The sequence below is a fragment of the Vulpes vulpes genome, chromosome 9 (genome assembly GCF_048418805.1).
Source record: "Vulpes vulpes isolate BD-2025 chromosome 9, VulVul3, whole genome shotgun sequence".
Lineage (NCBI taxonomy): Eukaryota > Metazoa > Chordata > Mammalia > Carnivora > Canidae > Vulpes > Vulpes vulpes.
This window is the reverse complement of record NC_132788.1, coordinates 61948185-61973805: the sequence shown is the minus strand read 5'-3', so window position 1 is coordinate 61973805 and position 25621 is coordinate 61948185. Positions and strand designations below refer to the sequence as shown.

General features: G+C 39.9%; 1 protein-coding gene across 50 annotated transcripts in view; it reads left to right on the top strand.

Annotated features, from left to right (window-relative positions):
* Nucleotides 1–5829: 5829 nt before the first annotated feature.
* Nucleotides 5830–25621, top strand: part of SETD5 (SET domain containing 5) — an 83327-nt gene continuing 63535 nt past the window's right edge. For 30 of the 50 annotated variants that reach the window (XM_072722233.1, XM_072722224.1, XM_026016964.2 and 27 more), the window contains exon 1: nt 5889–6231. The gene's annotated coding sequence lies outside the window, so the exon portion shown is untranslated. Of the gene's footprint in view, nt 6232–25621 lie in introns of all 50 variants that reach the window. The other 20 variants (XM_072722215.1, XM_026016959.2, XM_072722203.1 and 17 more) reach the window with 7 other exon arrangements.

Here is a 25621-nt window from a genome sequence, read left to right as displayed (position 1 = left end):
GCTAAAAACAAAATACAAAATTAAACAGGCTAGGAAAACTGGTAAAAATCAGTGATGACTAAACACTTGAGGCATAAAGCTGGAAAACAGGATTATTAACTGTAATCCGGACTTTGACTATAATGAGAGGCAGAAATAAATTTCTCTAATCACCAAGAAGGTATATATCATACCAGGAATAATCCATCAGGTTCAACCGTGGTTTGGATAAAATAAACCTAAGTGTTTAATTCCATCTAGTAACAGTTCTCAATTCAGTTTCTTACCCAGTCCATTAAGAATGGGGAATCATGGATAAGAAATAATGTCTTCCAGGGCAGCCCGGGTGGCTCGGCGGTTTAGCGCCGCCTTCGGCCCAGGGCGTGATCCTGGAGACCCAGGATGGAGTCCCACATGGGGGCTGCCTGCATGGAGCCTGCTTCGCTCTCTGCCCCTCTCTCCCTCTCCCGCTCGTCTCTGTGTATTCTCATGAATAAATAAATAAAATCTTGGGATCCCTGGGTAGCGCAGCGGTTTGGCGCCTGCCTTTGGCCCAGGGCGCGATCCTGGCGACCCGGGATCGAATCCCACATCGGGCTCCCGGTGCATGGAGCCTGCTTCTCCCTCTGCCTATGTCTCTGCCTCTCTCTCTCTCTGTGACTATCATAAAAAAAATAATAAATAAATAAAATAAAATAAAATAAAATCTTAAAAAAAAAATCTACTACTTAAAAAAAAAGAAAATAAAGAAATAATGTCTTCTGGGGATCCCTGGGTGGCGCAGCAGTCTGGCGCCTGCCTTTGGCCCAGAGTACGATCCTGGAGACCCGGGATCGAATCCCACGTCAGGCTCCTGGTGCATGGAGCCTGCTTCTCCCTCTGCTGTCTCTGCCTCTCTCTCTCTCTCTGTGACTATCATAAATAAATAAAAATTAAAAAAATAAAAAAGAAAAAAAAAGAAATAATGTCTTCTGGAGAAGTCCTCCACTATAAAGTAGTATGCCACCAGATTAACAAAATCAAGAATTCTCAGCCCTCCAAGTAAAGGTACTGGATTCCTACACATATTACTAACAAAGTGCTCTAGAATTAAGATTGGCCTAAAAGAGCAGTCTTACCCTTGTGATGCTGATACCTATCATATTCTGGATTAACAGTTGCAAAGCATAATTATACCAAACCTCCTCTGCTTAAAAAAATATATGGCAGAGGGGTGCCTAGGAGGCTTAATCAGATAAGCACCCAACTTTTGGCTTCAATTTAGGTCATGATCTCAGGGTCCTGAGATCAATCCTCATGCTGGGCTCTGCACTCAGTGGGGGGAATCTGCTAGAGATTCTCTCTCCCTCTCCCTAAAAATAAATAAAATCTTAAAGAAAAAAAAAAAAACTACATAGCAAAAACATGTTCAAATTTTGCAAATCTAAAAAAATTCAAAAACCTCCAACTTTCTCATGTATGTGTTGATTATACTTTTATCCTAGAAATATAAGAAACAAAATGGCTCTACTTCAACAAGAGATAGGTAGCTGGTTTATCAAAAAATAAATAAAGCCCAAGGAAGTGAAGCACAGGAAGAGGAATGGTTCATACAGGAAACCCAAGGAAGAGCTCCACAGTGGACAAATGCATTTAGAGACCATGATGCATCATCAGTCTCCTTTATAAATAGAATGAGGAGACTTGGGTTAAGTATGAGCCTAAAATTTCTCCATAAAAGGAGTCTGTGTCAGTGTTTTGTGGACTTAGCTATTATTTGAAAACCAATTTCATGTATAAATTAATAAAACCAACATTAATTGGAGTACCCAGCTGTGTTTAGGCACTAGGGAATCAAAAATCAGTCCCTGACACATGCATTTAGTGGAAAAAAAGACAACAAAGGCAATACTGTTATTCAAAGAAATGGAATATTTTAACATTCCTTTTACAAGAAAAAGAATCTGACCTGCAAGTTTCCAAAACTATTAAATATTACCACTCTTCATCTCTCAACTTGTTTTTCGAAAGGAAAAAATAAACTTGAGGAAAAAAAATTACGAAGTAGAAAGTGCACAAAGTACTAGAAAGAGGTTTCTCTCTGAGGTTGTAATCATTTTTGCCAGATATATAAATGTACCATAGCAGGGTAGCTGTATTTGTAGTGTGGTTCCTGGGCTCCCAACATAAGCAAGTAAGGAACATGATACAGAATTCCAGTGCTTCCCACCCCTGTTTTAAGCGGATTCAGAATCTCTGGCTGTGAGACTGGAAATCTGCATTAAATAACAAGCCAACTATCTATGTGCACTCAGTTTTAAGACTCCTATCCTAAGGGTTCATATTCTGAGAAATTTAAAGTAAAAAAATCCTGGTCTTTTAAAAACACAACTGAAATTTACAACATGCTAGATAAGCAGATAAATAAAAATATTTTGGTGTCAGGACAGGTCTATTAACTTATCAGGTTAAAACTAACTTTGTGATGGTTTCCTAACAAAATAGGACACTTTAAGGCCTGGCCTCCTCTGATGAAGTTCCTCCAAAAATGAGAACTTGAGGACTGAAATTTAGAGCTGGTTTCATTAATATCAAATATGGCCCTATTCCTAACTAAATTTCTGTCACCATTACGGTTTAATGAGATCCCAATTTCCTAAAATTCATTATCCATTCTTTTTTGAAATCCAAATTAGTTAACCCTTGCTTTTTCAACATACTGTTGTCTAAGGCAAGTTTCACTTTAGTAATGGCTTGTTCAATTTAGTTTTCAGCTAAGTACAGCTTTAGTACAGATACAGGTCAAACAAGTAGGGAAAAAAATTAAATGGGCCAACTTTTGTTTTCCTACTGCTCATTATGAAGAAAAAATTATCAACGTTCATATTAAGTGTTCAGCAACCCACCAACAAAAGTTTGTGGCTATAGCTACAATGTACACAGTGGCAATTTAAATTATATCAAGTTGAAAATTCAGTTCTTTAGCCACAGTAGCCACATTTCCAGTGCTTAATAGTAATATATGGTTGGTGGCTACCATACAGGTTGGCAAAAATGCAGAACATTCTATTGGACAGTGCTAACCTAAATCACTAAAAAACTACCTGAGAGACCAATAACCTATCAAACCTTATAGAGACATCCACATGTCACTCATTCCATTTTACATTTCAAGGAATATACTAGGAGCTTAGTGGTACAAGACTTAACAAGAACCTGTGCCCTCAAGAAGTTCAGAATAGTTAAAATAATTTAAATGAGCAAGGACAACAACCTGAGAAATGCTGATTCAACCTGCTATCATTTCAGGAGAAAGCACTGCAAACCCTTCTTTAGGGGTGTCTGGCTTATAGGAAGATAGATCACAGAAGACAAGATCATAGGGGAGATGGTATTTGAATCTTAACCATCTTGAAGAGTAAGGAGAAGCCCGGGTGCCATTCCAGAAGGAACCAGCCTACAGAGATGGGACAATGGCACTATGATTTGGGTAAACAATTCAGTATGACTCCAGAGATGTAAGGTTTGAAGTCGATGTAGAAAATTGTAGCAAATGAAAAAGCTGTCAAGAAATAGGAGGTTAGCTCTTTTGAGGCGCCTTGTGTATCACCTTCCCATTGATGAATTCATCCTGTAAGTAGTAGGAGCTAATGTAAGAGGTTCCATCAGTCATTTTCAACTCTGTATGTTAGGACAGTTGTCACAGCAACACGTTAGATGGCTCAGAAGAGGATTCCAGAGGCAGAGACACCAGTGTGGAGGCTATCAGCGTTACATCAATCAAGCCCAGTTACTAACTGATGAGAACAGAAATAAAAAGATGGATTGAGAGGTACTCAAAGGAGATAAAAGGGAGATGTTACTGAACCTCATATCTAATTCTCATTAAGGCAACAGTCAAGGTCATCCGGACTCTGAAGAGAAAGGGATCAACAGGTAGAATCCTAGCTGAGGAAAAAGATCAAGTGTAAAACAAGGTAAACATTCAAGGAGGAAAAAAATGCATTACTGGGTAAGAGGCCTCACCTCAAACTGGGTAGCCTTAATTGGCAGTAGAACTGATCTGTCTGGTTTGATGACTCACCGGGCTGCCAAAAACAGGAGAGGAGAAAGCCAATGCTATATGTGGGGACTGAAAGAGCAAGTAAAAGAAATGCAAAATGGATTCAAAGTAAAAGTATGAGTTGCTACGATCCCTAACCCTAGGGACGCACGGAAAGGGCCTAAAATTTTAAGATTAGTATCTAATTTAAAATGCTACACTTTGGTGGTGTAAGCAACGTTCTCAAACGACGTGAGTAAAAAACTCAGATGACCATGCCCTTAACCTCCTTTTATCCACAGGAAAAGCACTACAAAAACGATCTTAAGTAGTAATAACACGCAGCCTTGCTGCATAAAATCAGCCCGAGATGAATGCCTGGACTCCCATTTCCCTCCTCCACCCCTATTATAATTATTTTGTGACACAAACTCAAGCAGGGGGAAGAGAGAAATCTCACACCTGCTCAGTCCCCTGCAGGACAACGCCCAGACACCAGGTAAAGCCTGGGCACAGAGTCCCGCCCACCATCGAGAAGGAGCAACTCGACATGGAGGCGATGACGAGATCGCGGGGGAGGGAGGGATTCTTCTAGGCCCAGGGCGGTCCTTAGGAGGCAGGAGGCAGCAGAGAACTCCCATAAAGGTATTGCGGCACTCCCCTCCCCCTACCGAGAAGGGTGCGGCCTTCTCTCCGCCTCCTCCACTGCAGATCCCTCAGGATTGCAGCTCGCGCCGATTTTCAGAGACCACGCACCTCCCTCCCACAAACCAGCAGGACCGACCCCCGCTCCTCCCCCCACCCCCGCGAGTCCGCGAGCGCATCCAGCTAGTCTCGTCCTTCAGGCGGCGGACGCCCGGGGCGGAGCCGCGGTCGCCGCCACCCAGAAGCCTCGGCCCAGCAGCCCGCCTCCGCCTCCGCCTCCGCCTCCAGCGCGCGCTTCCTGCCACGTTGCGCAGGGGCGCGGGGCCAGACACTGCGGCGCTGGGCCTCGGGAAGGACCGTACCAACGACCGCCTCCCCGCCCCCCCTGCTGACCCGCTCGGTGGTTTCGCTCAATCGGGACCCGAGCCAATGGCATGGGGCCGTTCCCCGGGCTTCAGCAGCCAATCAGGTGCCGAAGCCAAACAGGCGGCGGGTAACCCTACTCCCCGCGAGGAAGGGGCGGGCGGCGGGACGCCGGCTCGGGAGGCACTTTCACTGACCCCCCCGCCCCCGCGGGAGGTCGGCCGCGCCCGCTGCTCCAGCTCTCTCCCCACCCCGTCTACCTACCCATCCCACCCAGGGAGCAATGCGAGAGTCCCCAGGCGGCTGCGCACTCCCGAGGCTGTAACTGACAGGCGCTTTACTCCAACCAAAACACGCCATTTGTGTTTTCACACACGGCGGGAGGAGAAGCGGCCAATCAGTGACGAGAGGTGAGCCGGAAGCGCTCCTCCTTCTGCAGGAGCAATGGCCCCGTCCGGATTCAAGCCTTTTCCGCTCTCCTCCCTCCCCCTCCGGTTGCCGCAGGGCGGGCCACGGTCCTGCCTACTTCTGGCCAACCTCTTTCCCTTCCAGCTAACAGACGTTACACCCCCGACTTCCCGCGGGGAAAGGCGACCCGCGTCTCTCGGTCTGGCCGCCTCAGCCACCCATCTCCCCGCCCGTCCACCGGACCCCCCCCTCCCACCAGAGTCCCGCTCCCCTACCTAGCCGAGGCTCTCTGAGGAGCCGGAGCCCCAGAGCACAGCCTCTTCTCTAGGAGGCCCCGGCGGCTTCCGCTGATTGGCGGCGAACTGGCCAATGGGTGAGGGGCGGTGGGCGGAGAGGCCAATGGCGCGGCGGGAGGGGGCGTGTCCCGGGTGCCCCTGGCGCCGGCGCTGGGAATCCCCGTGCGGTCAGTGGCGTTTCCGCTCGGGCAGCGGGCTGAGTGAGCTGCCGCCGCCGCCGCCGCCGCCGCCGGGGGAGGGGCGGCCGCCGCCCGCCTGCGCTGAGAGACTCACGCAGCCCCAGTCCCGCCAGTCCGCCAACACTGTAGTGCCGGCCCCCCCCCTTCTTCCCTGGCCCTTCCCCCTCCCCGCCTTTGGCTCGCTCCGCCTTTCTGCCCCCCACCCCCACTTCACGGGCACGGGCCATTCCCGGCCAGGAAACGCCGTGGCGCCGCGTTGGGCCTAACTCGAGTCCTGCTGCCTCCCGGGAGTGCTGTGCGCCGCAGCCCGGCCCCAGGCCCCGGCAGCGCCTGGGACAAGGTAAGGGTCCGACAGAAAAGAGAGACCTACCCTCACGACCGGGCCCTGGGGGAGGGAAGGGTCACCTCCTCCGTCTGCCCGCGCTCGCTCTCGGGACGTGGGCCTGGGCCCTCCCCAGGCTTTTCACCGGAGGATGCTGCCCCTTCTCATCCCTCTCGCTGCCCCCCACACACACCGTTGCACCCCCTTTCCCAGGGAGAGCGGCCCCCGCCGTCATCTGGTCGACCCCACTACCCTTTTCGTGCCTTTCCTGGATCAGGACGCTTCCCCTCCCCCACGCCTCTTCACCCCTTTTCCTGGGAACTGCCTACTCCACGTTTACCTTTTACTTGAGGATAGGCCTCTCCCTGCCCTCCTCTAAAAATGCACAGGCATACTTTTCTCCTCCCTCCTCACCCCCACCCCCACCCCCACCCCGTTTCGCGCGGCCTTGTGACAACTCTGATCTCTTGAGGGGGGGGGCCTTGACCCCCCCCCCTCCATAGTGTTCCTGGACGCCTTCCGTCTCCTTCTCCGGTCCCCATCGCAGATAGATTGCTTCTTTGCCCCACACTAAAGACGTTACCTTCGCCACCCCCACTTCACATTCTTGGGCTCTCAGTGGCGTATGCCCCAGTATCGGAGATAGCCTCATTGAATTTGTAGGGTTCGAGGTTGGAGTTGAGCCAGATTGTGTCGTTTTTCCTGCCTTGGGCGTGGAGAGCGATCATTTGAGCACGTCTTTAAAAGCAGAAAATTTTACCCTGTATGAATATCCTTTCCCTCTGCGTGGAAGCCAGGGATGTGAGGTGAATGGTGGTAAGAAAAAGCCCTGGTTTTTTTTTTTTTTAAGTAGGTGAATCGCGTGAGAGGGAAAGTTGAACTGTCGGGAAAGCCCCTTCTATGCTAATTTATTCTATAGAGCGCCTTTGCTTGTCTCACTTTGTAGGAATAACTGGTCTTTCCCTTGGATACTGATGCTGCAGCCAGCTCTGCTGGTCTGGGTCAGGGGTGCGTGTATGACCTGCATTTTCTGCTTTCTCATGTTACTTGTGCAATGTGTTCACCAGTAACTCATTTCTTACCCAGAGCTCAGGGTTCCATTGGGCTTTGTCTGTACTTTTAGTTCATTTCTCTCAATTTTCTCCGTAGTCATAGTACTGAAAGAGTCCCCAGGTTCTCTGCCAATTCCCTTTATAACTTGACTAAACAAGTTGCTTTTAAATGACATATTTGTGATCAAGGTCACATTTACATTTTTTTGTTGTTGTTGGGCAGATGTTGCATAGCTATACTTTTTGATTGGGAAGGATCCAGCTGAATTGAGTGTTTAGAGATTTTCAGGAGAATGTTTGTGTACCCTGTTTGGGGAAATTTCTTGATGGTTGATTTTTATGTCATTAATGTTTTTAGGTCACTCTAAGAGAGAAGTTGTAAGGGTAATTTTAGATGTGTGGAATGTGGATGTGAGCTAGGATTAAAGCAAGAATATTCACATAATCAGAGGTTTCTGGGCCTCTTGGAGGACATACGGGAAAAAAAAAATTTTTATTGGATTTCTTCCAGTTTTCTCAGGAGGATCATTAGTTTCCTTCTATAGCCCAAAATTCTGGCCCGTTATGGGATTAGAGTCTTTAAGGGCTACTCACACTGTCATTATGTATAGAAAAATGAATAATGTTCTTTGATAAGACAAAACACAAGGCTCTGTCTCTAGCTGCAAATTTAAATTTGACTGTAAAGAGTGTGTTTGGAAAATTGGCCTTTGAAAACTTAATCTTCACTCCTAAATTGCTGGCTTAATTTAAACATGGATATTTGTGATTTAGTTGGTAAATTTTGATTTTTTTAAAAAAAGGTCTTAGTTTAAAACTAAAAGAATGACCTTAGGATTGTTTGTTTCTAAAAGCATAATTCCAGCCCTTCTGGCATGGAGCACTGGTCCAAAAAAAAAAAAAAAAAGAAAGAAAAAAGTGTGTAAGGAGTGGGGGTGGGGTAAGGAGAAGGTTGTTCCTTTGGGTTGGATCACAGGGGTGAGTATACAAGGCAGCAGCAGCTGCTGGCTCTGGAGCTCTGGTTGCTACGTGAGAAGCTTGAGTAGTGCTGGCTGCTGTCTCCAGGGAAGGACAGCAGTGCAGCGTCCATTAATGCTGTTGGCTGCAGGGAGCTGCACTTAGGCAATGGCTGCTTCAGGACTAAGAAGAAACCTTGCTTTCCTGGGAATTTTGACTGCTGAGCTGGTTTGCGTTTTATTGATGGAAGATGAGAGTTAGCAATTCATAACCTACCCATTTATGGATATCAGCATCTGGAAACTGGATCATAGTTAAAGACTCTTCTTTCTTGTTTGGTTTTTGGTTTTGGTTTTTATCTGGGGATTTGTTCTTGGATAGGTCTGAAAGTTCCAATAGAGTTTTAATTTTTCACTCCATTTAAAACCATATTTTGTTTGTGTACCTCCTTCTCTCAAATTGCTAGGCCACATTTACCTTATTGAATAGATGTTTTGCTAAACGTATTACTACATTGGGAATTATAACTAAAAATAACTGCTCTTTTTGGAATGATTTCTAAATATAAATCTCGAAAGTATTTCCTTAATTTCTGTATTAGTATAGACTTTTCGCTAGATTAGATTATTTCTTTGGCGTTTGACTTATAAAATCAATTCATTATATATGTGTTGGATATAGTCTTCTAAGATCATAGGATGTGTGTTTGGCCATGATCCGTTTGAAATAAAGGATAGACCAGAAGGAAGATTCAGAAATCGAGTAAGTCTAGAGGACAGGATACTTGAGAAGACAGCCTCTGAGTCCCTTATGTGGTCTACCCTTCCCCCGCAGCTCTTGCACATTAGGAAGATCTTTGATTAGGAAGAACAGTTTGTTGAGTGTAGAAGTACTTGAAGAAAACCACCACCCAAATATACCCACCATTTACACAGTATCTAATAGATGTCAGTGTGTTTTCTTTGCCCCCACCCCTCCAAGACTCTTGCATCGTATTTTTTTCCCCAGAATTTTGATATTTTCAGTTTCATGTAAATGTACTTAAATCCCACAATCATCTATAATGTGTAATCTGACTCTGGCATTTGTGGCAAGGAACCAAAAAGAATGGAAATGAGTTTCGTCATTCACAAATGTGGCTTGCGTTGTCTTTCAGCAATACAAACGGACTAATGAAATACAACCTTTAATGAATAATATTTTAGGTGGTTCTGTTCTTATTAGTATTAAGTGTAAAAGATGCCAAATTAATAAAAAGAGCCGGTATGGCTTCACTCATACTGGCTGTTTAACACAACTTAGATAAATGTAAATGTCCTTTAGTTTAAGTTATTACGTAATATGAAAGTTACCTTGTAAAATAATTGCTTTTTCACTTGTATTTTCTAATGTTTGGAACCCATTGTGATCTTGATGTAATTTTTTTAAAAGATCATAGAGGCCCTTTTCATAGGATTTTTAAACCATGCTTGAAAATTTTTGTGTATTCTGATACTATTTTTTGTCTCTAGGAACTTACATACTTTGAACTTACTCTGGCCTTTGTAGTGGAGGGTTGCCATCTCATTTTTTGCTTTTCGATGGGAAAATAACAAATTGCAAACTGGAGATGTGCAGAGAACCTTGCCTTATTCTCTTTGTGTTGAAATAACTTAATGAAACATGAGGCCAGAGTTAACAACATTCACTGGATACATCTTATTATTGAAAATTGGATTATGATCAAGAATAAAATTTTCTTCTAACTTCTGGTTCAGCTCTGGTGATTTGTCAGCTTAATCTGAAACCAAAAGGCCTAGCAGTGAATTTTATTTATAAAAAAATTTTTTCATGTATTGAAAACTAAAACTTACTGATAAGGCTATTTTCTTTAAGACAAAAGTTGCTCTGAACTCTGTAAAATATGTGAGATAATGTATATTTAGTAGTACAACTTGTAGTTATTTGTAATTTGATTAAAAACATCCTCTCAGGGCTGCCTGGGTGGCTTAGTTGGTTAAGCTTCCAATTTGATATCAGCTCAGGTCTGGATCTCAGGGTTGTGGGTTCAAGCCCCACGTTGCGCTCCACGCTGGGCATGGAACCTACTTGAAAAAAGTCCTTTTAGAGGCAGTCTTTAGAAAATAAGTGTAATGCGTCTGTGATAGACGAGGATTGGTACCATTCTTTACTGCCCAAAATTCCAAAATATGTGATGAAATGGCACTTTAAGCCTTTCACTTGCAGCGATTGATCTCTCTTGTAAAGATTCAGAGAAATTCATGAAAGATAGAATATTTCTTTCATTTATTAATACATATTTTGTTAAATCATTTAGAGTCTTATGAAAAGTATCCTCTTGAATATTCAGTTCTAAACTGATATCCAGTAATGATGGGGGGGGGGGCTGTTAGAAAGCATTACTTTAGAAAAAGCTCTTAACACTTTATGAAGGAAACCATGAGAGATAATAAAGAAACAATGAAGCTAAATCTCAGCCTACTTTATAGGAGCCTTCACTGAGCAAGGAATTTGTAATCCCATCCTGCCTCACTCAGTTTTTCCATCATATTGATTTTGTTTGCTGAATACCTCAGGGAGAGATGCAAGGGTCATATTAAGTATCTTTGATATAAAGACAGGGAAAAGGAATTTTTTGCTTATTGGAATAGTATCTTCCTACAGTTAAAACACTAAGATTATTGTCAAGTTTTGCTTTATGTATACAAGTGTTGGTTTGGTCTGACTGATTTCTGTGCTTTTCTGTCTTCTTGTAGTCTGAGAATCTTCAGAGTTTAGATTGCAAATTGAAGTGGTAAGAATCATTTCCTTAGCTATGTTCATTATGTATATTCACCCAGAGCTGGGAATACTCCTTGACCTATGTTACGAATCATAAAATAAGCAGTGGATATAGGAATTTGTAAGAATTTGTTTCTCTATCTGGGGATTCAAGTTTTTGATGTGCTATCTAATGAAGGGAAAATGCCGAATTCCTTGCTGCCGTGTTTGAAAAATAGATGGAAGCATGGGAGGAGCCTGAGACTTCTGCAGCAGGATTTGGTCTGAGTAGAAAAGGAAGATTTTTGTTTCAAATTGCCAGCTGCTTATGTCAGACTGACTCCCTTATTATGCTTTTAGTTGGCCTGTCAATATGGCCAAACAGCTAGATAAGTGCGGGGCAGGACAAAGGGCTCTTTACACAGCAGGGAGGCAGTGTTGGTGGGGGAGGGGCAGGAGGTAGGAAAGGCAGGAGGAGGAGGTTCTTTTCCCTGGGAGATTATTCAGTTTGGCATACAATTAAAGAAATCATTTATAGTTCCCACTCGAGCACTGAATTTGTGCCAACTATATACTCTTAACCCCAAATTTAGTATATCCCTGAATATCGGGTAGAGACCCGCCGCTGCCTCCAAGGAAAAATAAAAAACTAAAGCTTTGTAGAGGTCTAAAGAAAACAAATCCCATGCCCTCCACCGTCCTAAATAACAAGTCACCTCCTGAGGAGACCAGTTCTAGAGCATCTGACAGCAGAATTCTCATTAAGAAATGGAAAAGAATATTTTATCTGTATGAAACTTATGTTTCAATATTACATATTGTCTTTAAATAGATTAGGATTAGGCCAGAATAGGTAGAAAAATGTTTCATTTTGTGAAATAGTTGCATATCGTTAGCTCCAATTTTATTTCACTTTATTTTATTTAAGATTTTATATGTTTATTTTAAGTAATGTCTAACACCCAATGTGGAGCTTGAATTTACAGCTGGGAGATCAAGAGTCTCATGCTGTACCAAGCCAGCCAGGTGCCCCTCCCTGTTAGCTCCAGTTTTAGACCAATAATAGGGAGAGCACCCTCCAGCATTCATATATATGTTGGATCGCCATCAAGTAAAATGCAAACTGAAGAAAGGGTACTTATTTGTCTTATCCCTACTTCCTGGAGAACCTGATATTCACTGGATATTATTCCTGAGGCGCCCTTCTCCCTTTTTAGGTTAGGCACAACCTAGTTTGATACGTTTGTATTCAGCTTCCAGGAGAAAGTGGGGTGGTTGCAATTCCCCTTATTAGAATTAATATGAATCATGGAGTTGGAAGGGATTTGAGAGTTATCTGGCCCTTTAAGCATAATCACAATGAAATAGTTCAAAGTTTGGGTTCCTTCTGAAGTTTTCATAAAATGTTAAACCAGTGACCTGAACAGTATTCTTAGTTTTTAATTTTTTTTTTAAGTAATCTCTACACTCAAGGTAGGGCTCGAACCCACAACCCTGAGATCAAAAGTACATATTCTACTGACTGAACCAGCCAGGTGCCCCTGTTTTTAGTTACTTTTAGCATGTCAAATAGTGCCAGTTCTTTAAAGAAAATATGTATAAAAGAACTGCATTCACATACAAAGTAGATACCAATTATTTGAATCTTTTTAAATCTTTATAAAGATTTTAAATCTTTAAAAAAGTTTCCTTTTTTATAAAGGAATATATGATGAGGTTCTTTTAAATGCTTAATATATTTTAAGAGAATTTAATATTTGAAAATAATTGGTTTGAGGGCACCTGAGTGGTTCAGTGGTTGAGCATCTATCTGCCTTTGGCTCACAGCGTGATCCCAGGGTCCTGGGATCCAGTCCCTCATTGGGCTTCCCGCAGGGAGCCTGCTTCTCTCTTTACCTATGTCTCTGCCTCTCTCTCTGTGTGTGTCTTTCAGGAATAGCTGAATAAAATCTTTTTTTTTTTTTTTTTTTTTTAAAAAAAAAGGAAAGAAAATAATTGGTTTGAACTCAGTTTTCCAATAGTACATCTGTTACTTGCATTAGATACCACCTGTATTGCAATGTTATTAAACTAGCCTTAAAGTTTTGCGTTCTATCCAAGCTGCAGAAGATGGTAAAGGGAACTGGCATGCTGATTTTTGCTCACCGTTTTAGACCTACTGGCTGTTAGCAATGAAGAGATGGTTTAACCTAATAGAATAACTGGAAAAAATGGTCTGTAATGCACATTCTAATATTAAGCAAACCTGATCAATTTTTGTGTCATTTCCTTCTGTAAAAGAAAACTAAATGTGTTACCCATTTAACATATTTTTATGTGTAATGGTTTTTGCAGTAATGATATAATGTTTTGACCTGAAAAGGGAAATTTTAGTGACTAATTATGATTGCCATTAGTTAGAAGGTTTTTTGTATTTTTTTTTTTTTTTAGTGAAGAAAGCAACAATATTAACATGAAGTTTAGTGAGCTATATTTTGTATTACTGTAAAAATTTAGGATAGTCCTTTCTTCTCTTTATAATGCGCTCATGTGAATTATTTCCATAGATTTGTGGGACTAAAATAGAAGCCATGTAGCTCAGCGTGCCTGGGTGGCTCAGTCGGTTAAGCATCTGTTCTGCTCAGGTCATGATCCCAGGATCCTGAGATCTAATCCTGTATGGAGCTCCCTGCTTATCAGGGAGTCTGCTTCTCCTCTCCCGCCCTGTACTCTCTCTCAAATAAATAAATAAAATCTTTTTAAAAAATAGAACATGATGCAAATTAATTTATTACAAAAAGAAAAAGAAGCAATCTAGTTCAAAACCTGGCCTCCATTCCAATTCGTTTTCTCTACATGTATCACATTTCTAACATTAGAGTAAACATCCTTTTCACACTCAGGTGCGTGTACACACACACTCCTCTTCCCAAATACTAGAAATCTCTTCATCTTGGCTTCTTCTGCTACTATTACCTGAAACTTGCCAGAAGCCCTAAAAAGTTCTGGGAATTCGGTGGGGGGGGGGGGGGGATTTGAACCCAGATGTTTTGATAACTGCTTTGTTTCCCCAAACAGCTAATCTGATTTTCAGTGAGACCCCACCAGCAGTAGACGAGAATGGAGGTAAAACACAGCACTGTACCTCATCTTGCCTGTGCAGCTGCTCCACCTTATTTCCTGCTATTATTATCCCATAATGCCTCTCCCCAGCAAAAAAGAAACTAGGACAAAGGGGGAAAACTGATGGGCTCATAGGATTTTTTTTGTTATGGTTAGATTGTGACTTTGTTTATATGTACTTAAGTACAAAATTGTCCCTTTTCTTTTCTTTTCTTTTCTTTTCTTTTCTTTTCTTTTCTTTTCTTTTCTTTTCTTTTCTTTCTTTTTCTTTCTTTCTTCTTTTTTAAGATTTTATTTCTTTGAGAGAGAGAGAGAGGCAGAGACACAGGCAGAGGGAGAAGCAGGTTCCATGCAGGGAGCCTGACATGGGACTTGATCCCCGGTCTCCAGGATCAGGCCCTGGGCTGAAGGCGGCGCTAAACCACTGAGCCACCAGGCTGCCCTAATTTGTCCTTTTCTTAAAGTCAGTAATGAAAGAGACTTTATAACTTCAGTTATAAAATCTTCGACTTTGTTTCTTCGACTTTGTTTCTTAATAAACCATTTCAGATTCTTTAACCTTACAGGAAAATAAAATTGTAAGTATACTTAATTTTCATTGGCTCTTACACAATCATCACCACCAGATGCCACCTCCAGTATTAACTTAAAGGGAGAAATCTCTTCTGTGGATAATATTTTCAGTTTTATTGGGAATTACTTATTTGTGTAACATAGAGCTATGACTAAAATAAGATTAAAAAGTTAAACCTTGGGGCGCCTGGGTGGCTCAGTGGTTGAGCGTCTGCCTTTGGCTCAGGGTGTGATGCCGGGTCAGGGGATCAAGTCCCATGTTGGGCTCCCTGAAAGGAACCTGCTTCTCCCTCTGCCTATGTCTCTGCCTCTCTCTGTTTTTCATGAATAAATATATGAAATCTTAAAAAAGCAAAAACAAAAACTTAAGCCTTTTTATATGTTTGTCCCTTTATCTTAGTGGAGGTGAAATTAATTGCGTACAAATTTTTCATTATTCGGTTCTTTCCTCAAGCTGCAAATTTAAGTTCTTTAAGCCTTTGTTTTCTCATATTGCCAACCAAAACAAATTTTATTTTTATCATTTTTACTGTCTTCTGATGCTGAGATTTTCTTCTCCCCATTCCTAAAATACAAAAAGTCAAATAAAACCCAAGAATCTAAATTATTTGTACCACTGAGTATAGTAAGGTATTATTTCATAACTCTCAGAAATTATGATCTAGTTAGGATGTTCTAGTATCATGTCAGCATATTTTATGTTGACCTGTTAATTTTAACATATGTCCAAATGGGTCTCATTGTTTGATATTTGCACCCATTGTTTGTCATTTTGAATGAGGTTGTTAATGGCTGTGCTCTCCACCCGCCCCCCTGGGTCTCCATGGTTTTTTATTCCTGCCCTGTTATAATCTTTAGCCTATGTTGGAAAGTTCTATTTCTTTCTGCCAACCTCCGCGCATGCCACAAAACACACAATTTATACTCTCATATCTCTGAAGGGGGATGATCTCTAGTTAATAAGCAACTGTTTGGGCATTCTCAGTATCCAAGGAAGGTTTTATTTAAGTGGAAGGACCTGTTGGCAGTTAGAGTGCCTCTGCATTTATGTTACATTTTCCTTTATTAATGTAGACTGTTGAGAGTTGACTTGTTTTATAAGAGAAACCAGAGAGAAAAGGAAGAGACACAGATATGGTTACTTAAAAAATAAATGTTTATTATGGTAACATTTGGGTTAGAATCTAAAGGGCACTTTTTTTATACTTTATTTTCTTTCTAAGACAAAAGAGTTTAACCTCCTAAAATAGAACAAAAAAAAGGAACTTCAGGGCAGTATGACTGATTGCATGGTGACTGTAGCATTAGTTTGTTGTATGAATGCATAAATTTTTATTTTCTCAATTTTTATGTTACAAATTACTGTGGCCACACAAATTAAATGTCTTTATGCCCACAGTCTGAAAAATATTAAGTGGGATGACTTTAAAAAAAAAAAAAAAGTTTGAGGAAAATATAGAAGCAAGTCCAAATTTTTGAAGTCTCTTTTTAATTTTGTTCTTGCTAGACATATTTCGTTTTATTTATGGCAATTAGAACTTTAATGTCATAGCCTAGTAATAGAACAAAATAAGGGTAGGTTGACGTGGTATCTGCACATTTTCAGATGAGGCTAAAATTGTTCTGTATTTTTACATATTTTCATATTTAGGCTACTTTTCTTGAAAAAGTTTACCCAAAAATTTAAAACCTGTGAAGTGGCATAAAATACTTATAGGTTAAATGGGTAGTCACTTTATTGGTGGTTCATTATATAAGGAGTACTAACATCAGATATTTACTAAAAAATCCTGGGTAAAAAATGATTGTAGCCAAACTATTTAGAACTAAACAAGTAGGTAATAATGGCAACCCAAGGCTCTTACTTTGGAGCCTCCGCTGGTTGACCTGACCCAGATATTTTTTTCCTCACTCTTCCTAACTTAACTCCTATGTCACTAAGATCTGAGGCGTTACTGAGAATAAGGTATCCGTTCGTCAGTTGAGTAGTTGTCTTAGCAGGCCATGTGTGAGACCCATGTAAAATCTGTATCTTAAGAGAAGGAAGGCTCTTGAGTAAGTGTAACTTTCCCTTCATAGTTTATCATAAATAGTTGGTATGAAAAGGAATGGCTTGAAGTTTGCAGAATAAACCGAGCAACAAGAAGAGACACAGACATCCTTTCCCTTCATAGCTTATCATGAATAGTTGGTATGAAAAGGAATGGCTTGAAGTTTGCAGAATAAACCAAGCAACAAGAAGAGACACAGACATCCTACTTTATGAAGTAACTTCTCCCTCTGTGCCCCCTTCCCCCCCAGCTTAAGCTCTCTTCTCTCAAATGAATAAATAAGATCTTTTAGAAAATAAACCATTCCATTTGATTGAGAGGTCTATACATTTCTCTAAGTTGATAAGTTTGAGTGTTTATAGATTATTTTCTTTTGTATATATTATATACTTGTTTTAACTATGCCACTGTGTAAAGAGTTCCTATTCTTTGAATATTGGAGGTTGCATCCCCATGGTGTCAGTTAACATATTCTATTAGATGACTTCCCCTGCCCATATTTCATGTTACTAGGTGGATTGTAAATATACTTTATAATAGTACTATGTACTTGCATTGTGAGTTACATAACATGGGGGCGCCTGGGTGGCTCAGTTAAGCATCTGACTCAGGTCATGATCTCAGGGTCCTGGGATTGAGCCTTGTGCATCCGGCTCTGCACCAGGCAGGGAGTCTGCTGGAAGGATTCTTTCTCTTCCTGCTCCTGTGCGCCCTCTCTCTCTCCCCCTCTCTCTCTCAAATGAATAAATAAATCTTTTTTTTTTTTTAAAGCTACATAATTTCTACCTTTCTATGTAATGTTAAGCAGCTGTTGGTATTCATTGCCTGTATCAGCCATTCTTAAACTTTATGCTCTTAAAAAATTGAAAGCCCCAAAGAGATTCTAAGGATTAGAGATTCACCAGATTAGAAATTGAAACAGAAACATTTTAAGTTATTTATCAACTAATTTTAAAATAATGGTAACAAATCCTGCTAACATAAATGACATTACTTTTATAAAGAATAACTATATTTCCAAAATTTTTTCTTCAAGTGGCATTGTTTAACTTTTTTTAAAAGATTTATTTATTTATTTATTCATGAGAGACACACACATAGAGAGAGAGAGAGACAGAGACAGAGACAGAGAGAGGGGCAGAGACACAGGCAGAGGGAGAAGCAGGCTCCACGCAGGGAGCCCGACATGGGACTCGATCCTAGGACTCCAGGATCACACCCTGGACCAAAGGGCAGGCGCCAAACTGCTGAGCCACTCAGGGATCCCTTGTTTTACATTTTTGCAAATATCTTCAGTATCTGACTTAATAGAAGACAGCTGCTTTCTCACAGCTGCTTCTGCATTTAATTTCTTGTGATAAGTTGATTTGGTTGAAGACTGAAGAAACTCTGTCCTCACATCGATATGTAGTTGAAAAGAGAAAGACTTCACATCCCCCCTGAAAGAATCTTAGGAACTTCATCAGTTATCAAACCACACGTTGAGAACCATGGGCCTACACTCATTATTTCCTTTATGGCTGCAAAGTGGTAATATTTTATCACTACCTTATTTATTTTTTGTAGTGTTCCCTCTCATATATTTGGTTATCCTGGGGTACATTTTGAATGCAAAAAAAGGCAAGATCAATATTTGTTTTATCCCCCTTACCAGTTTTCAGAATAAGGGGTTGGTAACCTAGAAGCCTTCCTAGGTGATCAGTGAAGTGCTATTATTGTGTACTTATGGTTTGCAATATGTTTGATATGTTTCAGACCCTTGTAGTTACTGTTTTTGACGTTCAATTTGTACAATTTGGCTGTTGTCTTCTGAGCCCTTTTACTCATTCCCAATTGTTTCCTGGCTTATTTTTTTGATTGGTTCCTTGCTTTCTAGTATGACAAGGTGTTCTAGGATCATTTTGACATTTCCTGCCCCAAACCTGGAATTACTCATTTCTGCACACACACTGGTTTCTTTTAGTAGGAAATGGTACCTAGAGACCACAGTGTGGGTGGTAGGAGTTCATTGCTCTTGGGTTGGTCCTGGTTTCTAGACCTTTTAGATAGACAGGACTAAAAATACTTTTTTCTACTTTTGTTTCTTTGAAAAAATATTAGTTGTTGGTATTTGACAACTTTTATTTGGAATTGAATACTACATAATTTTTTACATTAATCCTTTCCCTCATTCCCCAAATCCTAGTTTCCACTAACATCAGTGCCATTACTCTTTGCTTTGTCCTACATTGTACACACAACAGTTTTAGAATGCTGGAACAATACGATCACTGGAAAGTGAGTTTATTTATTTATACCATTAGGATATATCCCTCTAAGGATATACTGTCAAGTTAAAATGTTTTAAAGTCACTTGGAATAATTCTTTTCTATATGGCTGTGCTACCAACTTGATACACAGTGAGATTAATTTGTTTCAACTCAATCTCAGATTTTTCAGGGATTACTTTTTGTTTTAAAATTAAATAAAGTAGCATTACTAAGTGAAATGTACAAATCTTCATGTAGTCAGGGAAATCTAGTTTATTGTATTTTTTTACCTAATCTCTTCCTGTCCCTATATGTAAGATTTGACAGATTCATCATGAATATTTAAAGTAGTTTTGTCATAGTATTTCTATAACACAAAAATCATTTAGGTTAATTTATGAAAACTATCTGCTTATAGATTTTTCTAAAATAATAATTATTTTTAGTCCATGGAAGAGGATCATGGACTTTTCTATTCTTCTAGGAACCACAATTTCTTGTTATGATATATATAATTCAAGACAAGAAACTTCCTTTCTCTCATAAAAATAATCTCTTAAAATACTAGATCATTTTCCATTTGTCTCTGATGATTTCAAGTACTTAAACCTGACTACCACTTGGGACACTGCTGCTACTTGTAGTAGAAAGCTCACCAATTAACATTCCTTGAATGGTTTACTTAGACCTGAAAATAGACACTCTCTTAGAAAGGATGTCATCTACTTTTTAACATTGTCATTTAAAATTCAAATTACTTGATTTTATAAGTCTTAAATATTAAATCTTTAAAAATCTTAAATTGTTGAATGTGAAATCTGTTTTATCCTTTTGAACTATAATACCTAAAAGAAGTAACATTATCATATTTCAGCAATATGTGTCACATTATACTTATAGATTAAAAAATATTAAATCAGGATATGTCAAATGGTGAAGCAATAGTTACTTAAAATGAAGACTAAGGTTCAGATTCTAGTTTGCTGTTTTCCTGCTTTTAGCCTTCCCCAAGATTTTTGGTTAGTTTGGCTGAATAGGAATAGTACGTTACTCATAAAGTTGTGGGCATGTCATGAGCTACTGCATGTAAAGTGATGGAAGAAACTGTGGTTTGTATAAAATAAGTATCCAGTAAATGTTAGCTTTTATTTTGGTAGTTGTTATTATTGTTATGAATATTTGATCGATTCTGTAAACTTTATCTTCACTTTGGGATAAGTAGTGTTTTCATGCTATAAATAGAGCACTTGATTTTCATGATTCCATTGGTTATATTGAAAAGAATCAACTGTTTAACAAAGGAATAATTGGTGTGCAGCTGAAATTTGTTTGAGACTTCTGACTTTAGAAATGTATTTAGAACATATATGTATCTGTAACATAAATATCACATTAAGAAGTATATATTAGGGGATCCCTGAATGGCTCAGCGGTTTGGTGCCTGCCTTCGGCCCAGGGCATGATCCTGGAGTCCCGGGATCAAGTCCTACATCAGGCTTCCTGCATGGACCCTGCTGCTTCTCCTGCCTGTGTCTCTGCCTCTCTCTCTCTCTCTCTCTGTGTGTCTATCATAAATAAATAAATAAAGTTAAAAAAAAAGAGGTATATAATAGAGAAAGGTGCTTTATTTTTTTATTTTTTGATTAAAGATTTTACTTATTTGACAGCACAAGCAGGGGGAACAGCAGGCAGAGAGAAGCAGGCTCCCTACAGAGCAGGGAGCCTGATGAGGGGCTCGCTCCATCCCAGGACCCTGGGATCGTGACCTGAGCCGAAAGCATATACTTAACCCACTGAGTCCCCCAACCCTCTGAGCCCTCCCCCCAAAGGGAGCTTTAAAGAAAGAAAAGCTTCTTTTCAGGATCCAAGGTTCTTTTCGGACGTTAGTAGAAATTGTTTTATTCGAAGTGGCTTTAGTGACACATGCTGATCAGAGTTAAAGGAAATTTTTACCTTTAGGATTTCAAGATACATTTATCTTTGCAGATAAAGCTGTGTACCACCAGATTGCTCATAAATTCTAGTGTTGAAGATTGTGTGTGTGTGTGTATTTTAATCTATTGAGATGTAATTGACAAAAATGTATACAACATGATTTAATAAACATTGTGAAAGAATTCCAACACTTGAGTTAATTAACACATTCAACCCTCATATATGTACCTCCCTCTTTTTGGGAGGTGGTGAGAAACCTTAAGTTCTGAACTTTTAGCAAATTTCAACTCTGCAATATATAGTATTACTCTCTGTAGTCACCATGTTATATATACATTAGATCCTCAGACCTTATTCATCTTTATAACTGGAAGTTTGTACCCTTTTACCAATCTCTCCCCATTTCTCCTACACCCCAGCCCCTGACACCCACCATTCTACTCTGATTCAGTGAGTTCAGTTTTGTTTTGTTTTGTTCTTAACAATTCCACATGTAAGTGATGCTATGCAGTATTTTTCTCTCTCTGTCGGGCTTATTTCAGGTAGCATAATGTTCTCCAGACTTATTCATGTCATCACAAGTGAAAGGATTTCCTTTTTTAAATGGCTGAATAGTATTCCACTGTAGGTAAATAGATAAGTATCATATATTTAAATTCATTCATCCTTTGACAGACCCTTAGGTTGTTACCATACCTTGGCTGTTGTGAATAGTGCTCCTGCGAACATGGAGTATAGGTATCTCTCCAAGATAGTGATCTTGTTTCCTTTGGCTATATTCCCAGAAGTGGGATTGCTGGATCATATGGTAGTTCTATTTTTAATTTCTTGAGGAACCTGCATACTGTTTCCCATAATGACTCTACTAGTTTACATTCCCACCAACAATATACAAGGGTTCCTTTATCTTACATCCTCACTAGCTTCTGATATCTCCTGTTATTTGTTGATAGCCCTCCTAACAGGTATGAGTGTTAACTCATCATGGTTTTGGTTTGCATTTCCTTGCTGATAAGTGATGTTGAGCACCTTTTTCAAGAACCTTTTGGCCGTTTTTATGTCTTATTTGGGAAAATGTCTATTCAGGTCCTTTGCCCATTAGTTAATTGGTTTTTTGTGCTATTGAGTTTGTAAGAGTTTTGGCGGGGGTGGGGGGTGGGGGAGGAGTTGGGTGAATTTCGTATATATTTTTATCAACTGCTTATTGGATATGTGGTTTCCAAATATTTTCTCCCATTCCATAAGTTGCTTTCTCATTTTGTTGATAGTTTCTTTTGCTGTACAGAAGCTTTTAGTTTGCTGTAATCCAACCTGTTTATTTTTTATTTAGTTGGCTTTATTTTCGGTGTCAAATCCCAAAATCATTGACAAGATCAATGACAGGGACCCTGCACTCTGTTTTCTTCCAGGAGTTATACAGTTTTAGGTCTTAAATCAAGTCTAATCCATTTTGAGTTGATTTCTGCATATGGTAAAGGATAGGGGTCTAGTTTCATTCTTTGGCATATGGATTTTCAGTTTTCCCAGAGCCATTTATTGAAGAAACTGTCCTTTCCCCATTGTATATTCTTGGTGCCTTTGTTGAAAATTAATTGATAGTGTATATATGGATTTATTTCTGGGCTCTCTTTTCTGTTACATTGATCTATGTGTCTGCTTTTATGCCAGGGTCATACTTTTTAAGATAACTACAGCTTTGTGATATAGTTTGAAGTCCAGAATTATGCTGCCTCCAGCTTTGTTGTTCTTTTTCAAGACTGTTTTTTGACTACTCAGCATCTTTTGTGGTTCCATAGAAGGAATATCAGGGTTTTTTTTTTTTCTATTTCTGTGAAAATGCCTTGGAATTTCCTTTATTTTATTTTATTTTATTTTTTATTTTTTTATTTTTTATTTTTTTTTTTTTTGCCTTGGAATTTTCAAAGGTATTTCATTGAATCTATAGGTTACTTTGGATAGTATGGACATTTAAAAAGTATTAATTCTTCCAATCCATGAACATGACTATCTTTCGATTCATTTCTGTCTTCATTTCCTTTCATCAGTGTTTTATAGTTTTCATTATGCAGATCTTTTACTTCCGTGGTTAAATTTATTGCTAAATACTTTATTTTTAATGCTATTGTAATTAGAATTGTTTTTTAATTCCTTTTTTTCCTTTTAATATTTTATTTATTTATTCATGAGAGACAGAGAGAGAGGCAGAGACGTAGGCAGAGGGAGAAGCAGGCTCCATGCAGAAAGCCTGATGTGGGACTCGATCCCGGCTCTCCGGGATCATGCCTTGAGCCAAAGGCAGGCACTCAACCGCTGAGCCACCCAGGCATCCCATCTGATTTCTCTTTCCCGTAGTTTGTTGTTAGTGTATAGAACAACTGGTTTTTTGTTGTTGTTGTTGTTGTTGTTGTTGTTGTTGTTGTTGTTTTGTTTTTGTAAAGATTTCATTTACTCATTAGACACACAGAGGCAGAGACACAGGCAGAGGGAAGAAATAGGTTCCCTGCAGGGATCCCGACACAGGACTCGATCCTGGATCCCAGGATTATGACCTGAAATGAAGGGCAGCACCCAACCGCTGAGCCATCCAGGCATCCCTACAACTGATGCTTATATTGATTTTGTATCTTGCAGCTTTACTTCAATTTTTCATTAACAACTTTTTGGTGGAACCTTAGGGTATTCTATGATAGGATTCCATGTCATCTGCAAACAGTTTTACTTTTCTGATTTGGATGTTTTTTTTTTCCTTTCCTTCCCCTTCCCCTTTTCTTTCTTTTCTTTTCTTTTCTTTTCTTTTCTTTTCTTTTTTTTCTTTTCTTTTCTTCATTTTTGTCTAGTTGCTCTGGTTAGGACCTCCCAGTGCTATTTTGAATAAAAGTGACAAGAGTGGGCATCTTTGTCTTGTTCCTTAAAGTAAAAGCTTTCAGGTTGTTAGCTGCAGGTTTATCCTGTATTGCCTTCATTATGTTGAAGTACATTTTATCTGTACCTAATTTGTTGAGAGCTCTTTTTATCATGAAAGGATATTAAGTTTTGTCAAGTTTGTCTATAGAAATGATCATGTTATTTTTATTCTTCACTTCATGATGTGCTGTATCACATTTATTGATTTGGGTAGTTGAACCATCCTTGTATCTCAGAAATAAATCTTAGTTATAGTATATCCTTTTAATGTACTCCTGAATTCAGTTTGTGAATATTTTGTTAAGGATTTTTGCATGTGTGTTCATTAGGAGTATCGGCTTGTGGTATTCTTGCCTAGCTTTGGTATCAAAGAATTTGTAGCCTTGCAAAATGAGTTTGAAAATGTTCCTTTCTCAGGGTGCCTGAGTGGCTCAGTGGGTTAAGTGTCTGCCTTCGGCTCAGGTCATGATCAGTGTCCTGGGGTTGATCACCATGTCACTGCGTTGGGCTCCCTGCTCAGCGCAGAGTCTGCTTCTTCCTCTGCCCCTGCCCCCACTTGTGTTTGTTTCTCTCTCTCCCTCCCTCCCCCCTCTCTCCTTCCCTCCCCAAAATAAATAAATAGAATCTTTTTTTAAGTGTTCCTTTCTCGTAAATTTTTTGAAAGTTGCTTTAGATTAGAGTGATTGAGGAGTGCCAAAATGAATTCAGATTGGCTGACAATATTTTATGATACAGGAATGGGAATTCTAGGAAAGGGCAAAATGGTGGGCTAAAGTTATTTTCTTCTTTCCCCTTAAAACAGGAACGAAAATGCACACGTTTTCTTTTTTAAAAGACTGTCTTTCAAAGATACATGCTAAAATATAGATGAAATGTTAAATTGCTGGTGTTGGCTTTAGAATGGAGGAGAGGTAATAGATGAAACAAGATTAGAGTTGGTAGGGATCCCTGGGTGGCGAAGCGGTTTAGCGCCTGCCTTTGGCCCAGGGCGCGATCCTGGAGACCCAGGATCGAATCCCACGTCGGGCTCCCGGTGCATGGAGCCTGCTTCTCCCTCTGCCTGTGTCTCTGCCTCTCTCTCTCTCTCTCTCTCTCTCTCTCTCTGTGACTATCATAAATAAAAAAAAAAAAAAATTAAAAAAAAAAAAAAGATTAGAGTTGGTAATTATTGAAACAATGATGAATAAATGATACTACTCATAAAACTTTACGTTTATATATGTTTGACATTTTTCACAATAAAATCTTTCTAAGTTTAAAATAAAAGTATCTATAGACTTGGGGGTTGTGGGTCTTGATAAGGCTGACTTAGTAAACACACTCAGATGTTTCATCTCTCCCCAGTAGTATTACTAGCCCTCTGAGCCCAGTTCCTCTTGTGACTATCACATGATATTTCCAGACAACAGAAAAACAGAATAGCTACAGAGATATATAATGATTTTGTACTTAAAGGAAATAATAATAATGAAGTCTGTGGATTTTGGAAATCATTCCCGTCCAGAAGATCGAGGAAACAGTTGGGTCAATTAACAGTATATTCAGTATACTAATAGATTTCATTTTATGAGATGGTTGAATTTCTGAAAAGATATCTTGTGTATATTAGGTTAATGTTAAACATTTTCTCGGGGCACTTGGGTGGCTCAGTTGGTTAAGCATCCAACTCTTGATCTCATCTTGGTTCTCAAGAACCTGACCCTGAGAAGTCAGGGTCATGAGTTCAAGCCCTGGGTTGGGTTTCATGCTGGGCATGGAGCTTACAAAACTGATGGGATGTTTTGATGAACGTGCAGTTTACTCAGTGACTATTAGTGGACTTTG